Genomic DNA, 10528 nt, shown 5'->3' on the forward strand with positions numbered 1-10528 from the left:
TTACAGTTTGATTGAATAAACCGAAAATGACACATGTAAACACAATAATCAATTACACCTTCACAGCAGATAAACAGCCAACAAACCTCATTGCTGCTTATCACGAAGAGTACATAAGTTAATTTATGTAGTTAATTAAGATTACATTTCTTTTGGAATAAGTGTTTAGTTGTTTTTTTGTTATTTGTAGTTTATGTACTAGTGTTATTGTTAGTCTCCCCCGTGTGTCAAACCTGGTCTGATCAGCCAGTATATAAGTCCCCTTTGTTTCTCTTATTGTAGGTCAGTTGTATTTTGAGTTTGTTATGTTCAGAGCTTAAGTTACATTTGTTTGACCTCTTTTAAGCGCCCAAACTTTATCTTTATTTTGTTGTAATGATTTTTTGATAAAATAAAAACCTTTCCTTTTGAAATTCTCTTGTGACTCCTCTTGCCTAACTGCTGGGTCCCTCACATCGACTATTGGCTTCATCTAATGATTACGAGTGGACTAGGAAAATCTTAAATCTGGGGTTGCCCTGATTATATTCATAGTTTTATTTTAACTTCCTCAAGCTTGTTGTCCTTTTTATATTTTTGCTGTATGTGCATGTACATTGACAGCAACGTGAAACTGGATTCAAATGTGTACGCATAGGTGGCCAAAGTGATTGTGATTCTGATCTTTTTCTCACATTTAGACATCAGGAACCATTTAGGTTTACTGTATTGCTCAAGGACACTTCAAGTTTTGGACAGTAAGACTAGCTAATCAAACTGACCTTACTGTTAATGTACGTACCATACCACCAATGCTATGGCCATCAAAAAATCTGCGAGGACAGGTTTGGGGTAATTATATGGTAAATATTTAAAACTGGACTGCTTTTTATTTATCAGCCTTGAGTATTTAAATCTATTTCCACTTGCTTTAATGAGCAGAACATTGAAAGCAAATAAGGTGACCAATTACAGTAAGTCCTAGACCATATCTAACAGAGCCTTTGAATGTATTTGCATATATTTGTGTATATTAATATATGCATGTTGGATGCATGTTGCTGTGTGAAAACACCACTATTCTCCTGTAATTAATGGTGTAGTGTTGTAGTCCCAAATGAAAGAAAGATTACAGCTTAATGAGCTAGAATGATTCAAACCAAAGTAACTCAGTTACATTCTATATAGAGCTGCATGACTATATATGACTATAACAATATAAAATGAATTGTTTTACTTGTCAAGATAAACTGCTGTATACTGACAGAGATAATATATAATATGCTTCTTTCTCTGTGACCATCTGTATAATCATTGTTTATTCATTTGTACATCTTGATGATTACTTTTGATAGTAGGAGGTAATAGTTGTGTGTGAAGGAATCAGCGCGCTAATGTTACATATAGTCTCTTTAAGCAACTACAAAGGCAGGATATTCTGTCCCTCTCTTAATTTGTTGCATATTTTAAGACGGCTACATTCTAACATGGTGCTCTGCAAATGCATGAGTGGTACCCCGAAACCTCCGCAATAACATCATTGGGAAAAGTGTTTGCCTCTCAAAACTGGAAACATCCAGACCTGCAGCCACGCTAACTGCACATACCGCTGAGAGCTGCTTCTTGTCTTTTTTTAATTTGCCAGAATATCTCATAATGCCCGTTCAGTTAGTTCAGTTAGTTTAGTTTTTTTTATTATTATTATAATATGGGGGTATTTATCAGAATAGGTATTATAATACAAATACAACACTTTGTGTAGGAAATTGACTCACATATACATATAGCATATAACCTTTTTTAAATTATATTTATAGTTCAAGGAAATCTGCTTTTAAAAAGAATCTAGCATAAATGCATGATGAAATGTCAAAGTCAATGAGTAGTCATGTTAAATAATTGGGATCTTCAGTATTGACTAAAATAATTTGATTAAGCCAACCTTACAGAGATACATGTAAAGATCCAGTTCACAATATGTGTATTGCATGTTTTCTTTACTTCATGTCAGTTCCACAAAAATATAAGCTATTGCAGCCTGTACATCACATTCACAATATGCTTCTTCAGAATTCAACCACAAAAAATAACAATTTAAATATACCTAGTGAGTAGGGGTGTAACGGTACACACAAGTCACGGTTTGGTACGTACCTCAGTATGGGGGTCACGGTTCGGTACGGGTTCGGTACAACGGAGAAATTAAAAAAAAAATATCACATATAAAAGACTAGCTTTTTTTCATTTATTTTGAACAGACACCGATTGACTGCAAAATAAAAAACCATCTCCTGTTATAAAAGTAAAAAAGTGAGATTAAGACCATAAGAACACAAATGTAATTTAGGAGGGTTCTCCCATTCTGTTTAATACAGAAGGAAAAGAATAGACTGAAGGTAAAGTCCAGGTAGCACTTCTTTGCCAACCTGGCAAACTTTGTAACAATTCAATTTTTATAAGCAAAACATTTTCAATGTTTGTATTACAAAGCTTAAATGTAAAACTATACTGGCACAAAGTCCAACAACAAAACATTTACAACACCAGAAACTGAATTACAATCTCCCTGATGTGAAAAAATACAAAATAAAAATACACAAAATATATGAAGAAAAATAAAAAACTCCTGTGCACTTTAGGAGCAATGCATCACCAATCCGTGAATTAACCTGAATTCTGTTAGGTTTCAAACTCATGCAAACCTTCTTGAAAGGCTACTATAAGTGTCCATTCCAATTTTTGAGTTTTTTTTTTTCAAAAAAAAAATTAGTTTTGTCCTACATTGTCTTTAGTGAGGGCAACAGATCTTGCTGGCAGCAACCTTTCATTAATAAATACTTTGAAAGCCCGGGCCTCCTCTTACTATGGCAATTATGGCGCATTTAAGATTTCGATATGTATTACGACCACATTTGCTTTCTGTGAAAATTTTTTTGCCCTGTCAGTTTGTTAATGTACAAGAGTGGCTTAAAAGCAGCGGGATTAAGTTGTTGTTAACCCCCCCCCCCCCCAAAAGACGATATTTTTTTCCTCAGCAAACATAGTGAACTGGTATCGTCGGGGTTGCATGCCGTCTCTTGTGTGGGTTAGCATGTTTGAGGTTTGTTTACCAGCAACATACCACACCTCCGTGAAACATCACCGGCAAGATAAAGTTTTTGCCCCCGGTCCACCCACTCGCGTGCCCATTCACACCAATTAATACTTGTAACTGGGAAGACCAAAGTCTCCCAAACAGCTGATTTAAATGAAGCCCGCGCTTCCTTCCTTTCAACTCACACACTCTTCCATCACTTTTTCTTCCTTCGTCCTTTTTTGTAACTACCTTCTTCTTCTTCTGTAAATGACTGTTTCTCGGCAAGCTTTTTTAAAGGCTTCCATTTACCCGCCCACCTGGATTAAAGTGTAGGAACTGACTTTTTTTTCAAAAACACTCACTCAGACCAATATTCGTCCGTAATGACTGCGTGCCACCAAACCGTGACGCCCGTTTACCGTGACGGTTCTCGGGACCGCAATACATAATACCGTTACACCCCTACTAGTGAGGGGGGGTGTCAACCTGATCACCCAAACAAGCTCTGGAGGTGGTGAGAGACACATTGCAATGAATATTAAGTATAAACATTTATAACATTATAAACAGCTGTAGTAGCACTGACTACAGCTGTCAGTGCTACTACAGCTGTTTACACTCCTCTCTTGTCTACACTGTATTGTTATCTAAGGTAAATTGTTCTTCCATTTCAAAGGTTACGTTTATATATTAAGCGACTACCATTTTGCCAAAGACCCACACACACAATTTGCTCAAGATGTAAGCAGCAGGGGAGAAAGGGATGCTCACAGTGACTTGATGTGGTCCCAACACATGAAAGAAAGGGGTAAATACAGTCTACATATGCAAGTTGAAGTTTGATGTTGTGGTAGGAAAAGCCAACGTAATGGCTGTCAAACCGAAAACAGGGAAATCAGAGGAGAAAATATACCTCCAATATACATTTACATTCCTAAGAATCATTGAATCCCAATGCCAATCTGTCAGAATGAAATATGATTCAAATAAATTCTTAGTACTGCCAAAGGCTGTAGCAAGTGGAGCATTTCTGCTAGAAATGTAGGTTAACGACACCTGGAGCCATGGTGACCATGGCACAAAACATACAGTATCATACATCATAAAAAACACTGTAATCCCACATTTACCATTGTGGAAGTAAAAGAAAAATGTCTGATAATCCGGCTCTGTTGAATGCTCAGCAATCATCCCCTCTGACACACGCACGCACGCACGCACGCACACACACACACACACACACACACTGCTGTCAGAGTCCTTCAGCGGAAACAGCTTTTCCTCAAGAGCTGCCTTCCAAAAACACTTAACAAGAACAGAAATTGGCAATTCATTCCTTTACTTGTTCATTTTTTCCCCGCTTGTTTTTTATTGATCGCAATCACTTGGTCCCTGCACGTGTTCAAATTGCAGAGCTGGTTTTTGTCTTTTTTCCCCCCAACTGAGAGAAGAATAGCCTAATCAAGGCAAATTGGTGCTAATCTTCTCACTCTTTAACAGGAGATTTAGAGTGAGAAGCAGAACAATTTCAACAAAAATGAACAGGATAGACAGCAAAATATATTGAAGAGGGAAAAACGGAGAGGCAGAGAGACAATGCTAAGCAGTGGATCACATAAGTGCAAACACAAGAGACACAGATGGAAAGACAGTGATAGAGTTATAGTGGAACCTACCAACTTGTTGAGTGGTCTAGCAGTTGAATAGCACTTGTATGCTGCCAAGTTGTGTCATCACCTTCTGTGCTGCCAAATCTAAGGACAGAAAGACAAGGAAATGTATAAAATTAGAAACAATAACTGACCAAGCCCGGATGCAAGCATCAATCCTAGAATTGCATTAACTTCCTTCCTGTATGATTGTCTGTGTGCTTTGAATGGCAGAGCAAATTGTTGCTTTCCTGCATTCACACAGCAACATTTCATGTGAACGAGATCTTATTACCTAAAAGCTGCCAGCCTTTGTAATTCAGAACTTATTTTTCATCTTTCTATAGGCTGGCACAGGTGTAGCAATAGACAGAGGTGCTGCCATTTCCATGACAACATAAAAAAAAACATACACCACATAATAAAATCCATCAAGTGAATGAAGACAAATCAGAGTATTTTGTTAAAGTTAGGGAAAGAAACCAATGTTGACTACTGGTAGACGTGACGCTAACTTTAGTCTCTAGAGTCAAAGTCACATGCTTCGCATGCCCAGACAGCCAGTCAGACCTAGGAGTTTTCAGTGAGATATTATGATATTACTTCTCATTTCTCAAGAAGTAAATATTTACAATTACAGGAGGTCTCATGTTAGATCATGTAAGAGTTGTTCTGATGCTATTTTTTCCTTCCTGATACCGATTCCAATGGCTGAACTTTGTGCATCAGCCCATACAGCACAGCAATCCAAGCAATTGTATCAGCAATATAACACCTCCCACAGCATGGCGAAGTGTCCTTGAGCAAGATATTGAACCCCAAATTGCTCCTGACATTCCAACTTTTAACAACCATGTTGTGGTTCAAAGACGTACCAGAGAAGCAGTATTTTCAACTATTACAGTAAGTTATACAAACCTCATCACCGTTAAGCAGAGTTGTGGGTTTATTGAACCATATTAACAGAGTACAGAGATTATTGCCTTAATCACAGTAATTAGCAAGAGTAACAGTAAGAGTGCACACAAAGAGCACTGCTCACTGGAAGTTGTGCAAATTGCAGGTAGAGTATTGTATTTTTGACATATTTTGAACATGACTTTAGTTTGCAAGAAAATAAATACATACTGAATAGAACAAACAATCCTCCTGTGGGACTTGCTTGCTCAAGGCAAACTCAGTAACACATGGCTTGTGTGTTTTGGAAAATCTTTGAACCAATTTTCTTCATCTCATTTTCCTATGATGGAGGGATCAAAGAAAGTAGAAAGTTTAACTAGTCATTAAGGAGGTTAAGATTTCCTTTAGGAGGTTCAAGGGGACTTTTAGTAGGTTCAAGTGGTCATTGAGGTAGTTCTGTAGTACTTGGCCATTGAGGGGGTTCTAGGGAGGTTCTACAGAGATTGTTGTGGTCAGTGAGAGGCTTCGAGTGGTCACTAAGAAGGTTCTACAGTTCTTTTAGTAGGTCTAGAGGTTATTTAGGAGGTTCTATTGGACAGTCATTTATGAGGCTTTTGTAACCACGGATAATGATATGGAGGTTCTTAAGGAGGTTTTAGAAAGAGGTCCTTGTAATCTTTCAGGTTTCTTTTGAGGACGTTCTCAACCTTTTTTTGGGCCAGCACCCCCCTATGCATTATCCAGGTCCCTTCTGTCCCCCATCAAAAATAAATACAAAATAAGGCTAATTGTCTTTGCTTAATATTATGTTTATTATTATGATGTAAAAAATAAAAAAAACAATAATATTCAATATTAATATATTTTTAATTAACATTTTAATGAAAGAGCAGCCAATCAGAAATATCAAACAACAAACAAACAAACAATAAGATAAGAGATATTATTAACTTTGTTCCAACTGAAAACCATGTGGAAGACCTGAATGAATCCCTGCTCAGCTACTGCAGATATTTTGTTGCAAAGAAATAAGAAGCAGCATGGTCTTGTTGCTGAGAGCAGGTAACACAGACTGTGTTCTCCACCAACATCCTAAAAAACAAAATGAAAGAGTTCAGCACACTTGAAGAGGGGGTACTGAAACTGTTCTGGACCTTACCAACACACTGTGTTTTTTCCTTTAATTTGTCACCCATCTGTATATACAGTATGTCTATGAATAAAAATGGGTGGAGGAGGAGGAAATGTGGCTCAATCATGTCAAGTCCTGGGAAAAAACTATTCCTGCATTCAGAAGCAGTCTGTGTCCAGTTTCCTCTTTGTAAGGTCACTAATGAATATGTATGAATATTTAATTTTTTCATGAATTTCTATAATATTTGAGTCTGAGAGAACTTTCTTATGTCAAGGTTAAATACATATGAGTAGATGGAGATTGTGTCCACCTCTAAACTTTGACTTGGCCTAAGACTAACCATGTATTTCGGCAGTGGGATAAAGCGGCCATTTTGGCGCAAGGATTAGTGTAATGCTGTATAGACCAACAAGGGGAACAGGGTGTGGCTAACAGAGAAAGAAAGACACAGAAGATAAAGACAGAAAAAAGCAGAGTGAGAGAGATAAAGCAAATCTTGTTTTTTCTAGTGATTAAATACAAACCCATGGAGGCAAAATGCTTGCATGTGGAAAAAACACACAGAGACACACACGCACACAAACAAACACCAGAGACTGGAGAGGTCCAACTCTTCAATGTGACATTGAGCTAATCAGATTTGAGGGAGGAAAGTGTTTGATAAACAAATCGCTCTCTCTTCACCCATAGCCCCCCTCTCTTCTATATCTCTTCCCCACTCTCTCACTAATCAGCAGAAGAGCTTTTAGAGTGCAGAGAGGGATTCGTATTTACTCACTAATTCATGTCAACAGCCAAATCTACTCCATGACGTTGAATAAACAACTATTTACCCCGTAACCACTCTTCACATGGAAAAGCCAACTCTTTCACAAAAGCCACAAAGCATATTAGCAGCAACGCACCATCAGCTTATTGAAAGGATTTGTGAAAAAAAGAATCAATTCTGGTCATATGCATGTAACAACACATGTGTGAGTAAGGTTAAAATCTGAGTCTTCTGATATGAAATTGGTGGATAGTTCTATATTAACGATCACAGAAAGTTAGTTTGTGTCAAGTGGGGATCTAAGACGGCAGTGAAACCAGATTCTTGCCAATACCCAGCCTTAATAAACATGTAAATATGCTGCTAGTTTTATTTTTTTTTAAAAGACCACAAGTTGTCAACAAACTGGTCATTTAGGCCTGCAACAGGGCTTGAGTTGAATGCAGTCACATTATCAGAAAGGGAGATGTAAAGCTATTATATGTAACATTCCCACATTAAAAATACTGGTCGCCTGTCAATGGTGTCAATCATCAAGTACTATATCTTACGGTATCTATCATATCTATCGTATCTATCTATCCTATCTATCTTATCTATCCTATTAATCTATCTATCCTATCTTATCTATCTATCTATCCCCTTTGTGCATGTGTCAGCATTGGTGGTTGTCACCAGAAAGCTGTCATACATTGAATTTTTATCCAGTTTTAAGTCAAGACTTTTTAGGATGTTAATGGTTTTTAACTCCATATTTTAACCAGGGATTGTATATTTACACTGTATGTTTCTCTTGGCAGTGCCAGGCCATGCCAAAGACAAGAAAAACGCCCTTAGAAAATCACATTCATCATCAGAGTTTTCAACACTGAAGAGTTTTCAAATGCTTAAAAGCTGAAAATCCAGAAAAAAACTTACATACAGTAAGTAAACACAGTGTGTAAACCAAGCTAGGAGGATAAACATTCATCTGGGAAATATGCTGATGCTGATGCAGCTTGTGAGAAAACTGATAACACTCTTTGTTTTTGGTATTAGAGCCATTAGAAGTAGTGGCCTCTTTAGATGTCTTTTCATCCGTATGATGGGACAGTCATTATAAACCTTTGTTGCAATACACAGCAACAGAAAGGTGAAGACAGCAATGTTACAGATTGCATATCTGAATAGAGCTGTCAAGACTGTCCCAGCATCAACAATGGCATAGACAGAGACACCCTGTACAGATTTCCAATCTGTCTCAAGACTCACACACACACAAGCAAACACATCTACGCCCATGCACGTAGTCTGTTGTGCATCTTAATGTCACATCTAATCCCAGCACTTCACATAAGAATACAAACATATAATGTAATATCATAAAACATCATAAAGATAATGATTTTTTGTTGATTTAACAGATACATTTAACAAAAATGGCACCAGAAAATTGTGAGAGATTCACTGATAATGAAAATGAGAGAGGAAAGGAGGTCCAAAGACCATTTGGTTGGCACTGTTGGGGTGATAATGAGACACGTCACCCTGTCACCTCTTTAACATATGACACCTTCATCACCTTACAGCTCGCCTACACTGAAGCCAAAATATAAGTCCATCTGTCTATTAATTAAGCTGACATTTTTGCTTGTTGTTACTCAACTATCTGACAGCACTTCAGTGCTCCATGTCATGAAAGTCAAGCTTTTCAGTCCATATGCAGTATATATATATATATATATATATATATATAAACATTAAAAGTCAAAACCACTGTGTACGGTCCACAAACTGTCAATATAATTTGACAGTATGTTTAACAAGACAAGCTAGCTAACCAGCCATGTCATTGTCCCCAAATCAATATCAAGATTTTCATGAATGAAAAAGCATGTGTACCAAGGGCTGCAGCCTGAAGTAGCGAGTTGAATATTCAATAGTCTGAATAATCCCCCGATCATTTGTTCGTAAAAATCCTGATGTTGATTTGGGGACAATGACATGACTGATAGCTAGTTAGTCTTGCTTCCTTTGGAAATATCCCTCTTATTATATCTTGCAAGAAGGTAATGACTGTTCCAGGTATGAGTAAAAACTAAGGTCTTAACAGACAACCTAACATAAGATAGACTCTATTGATCCCACACTTGGAAAATTCCTTTGCTACAGCAGCTCCATATACAACAGATAAATACACATTAAATACAAAATAAAATGTCATTATATCTTGAAAAAAGAAGAAAACAGAGATTTTGATTTTGATTGAAAAATGAATGGAAATATTAATAAAATAAATGATCATACATTAAAATAAATGACTTTTCTTTGGCAGGTGACCATGGAATCACACTTCATTAAGCACATATATTTTGTTGCTTGATGAAGTCTAGTGCAGATAAGTCTGCATGGTCACAACCAATTGGAGGTAGGCAGATGTATAGATGGGACATTGAGGATAAGTGTATACCCTCCAAATTTATGCCATGTCAGGGGTCTTGTGTTTGTTTGACCCGTCCAACCACCAAAACCACCAGTTAGCACAGTTAGATGAGTTGGATGAAAGTCCAATGAGATGCCAGAGGGCAGTGACAAAAGGTCGAACTTTGATACCCTGAGAATGAAAACGAGCTGGGTGTTGAGGTGGCTTAAGCCTCCATTTCAGCTCTGTTTGTTTGAGTTTCCCTCTTTCTCTATGCGCCACATCTTATACATATGATTATCTGTACCGTTAACCTGGTTATATTTTTGTGTGTAAATTTTGGATTTTCACCTTACGGTTCAACAGTTTATATTTTTTATGCTGCTTACTATTGACCGGTTTACATTTCTGGTATTGTGTACATTTCTGATTTGCACATAATTGATTGTGTATTTTTTTTACATTTTATTTTATATTTGCACTCTTACTTTGTACTGCCTCACAACAATTTCCCTCGGGAGAAATAAAGTTCTGTCTAGGGATATCGGGAATTATCGGTATCGGGTTTTTATAACCTATAACCTTGTTCTGTAGGCTTTAGCATTTCCGAGCCTGCATG

Source organism: Morone saxatilis, unplaced genomic scaffold, assembly GCF_004916995.1.
Source record: "Morone saxatilis isolate NCDOM2014 unplaced genomic scaffold, NCSU_SB_2.0 Contig17, whole genome shotgun sequence".
Classification (NCBI taxonomy): domain Eukaryota; kingdom Metazoa; phylum Chordata; class Actinopteri; family Moronidae; genus Morone; species Morone saxatilis.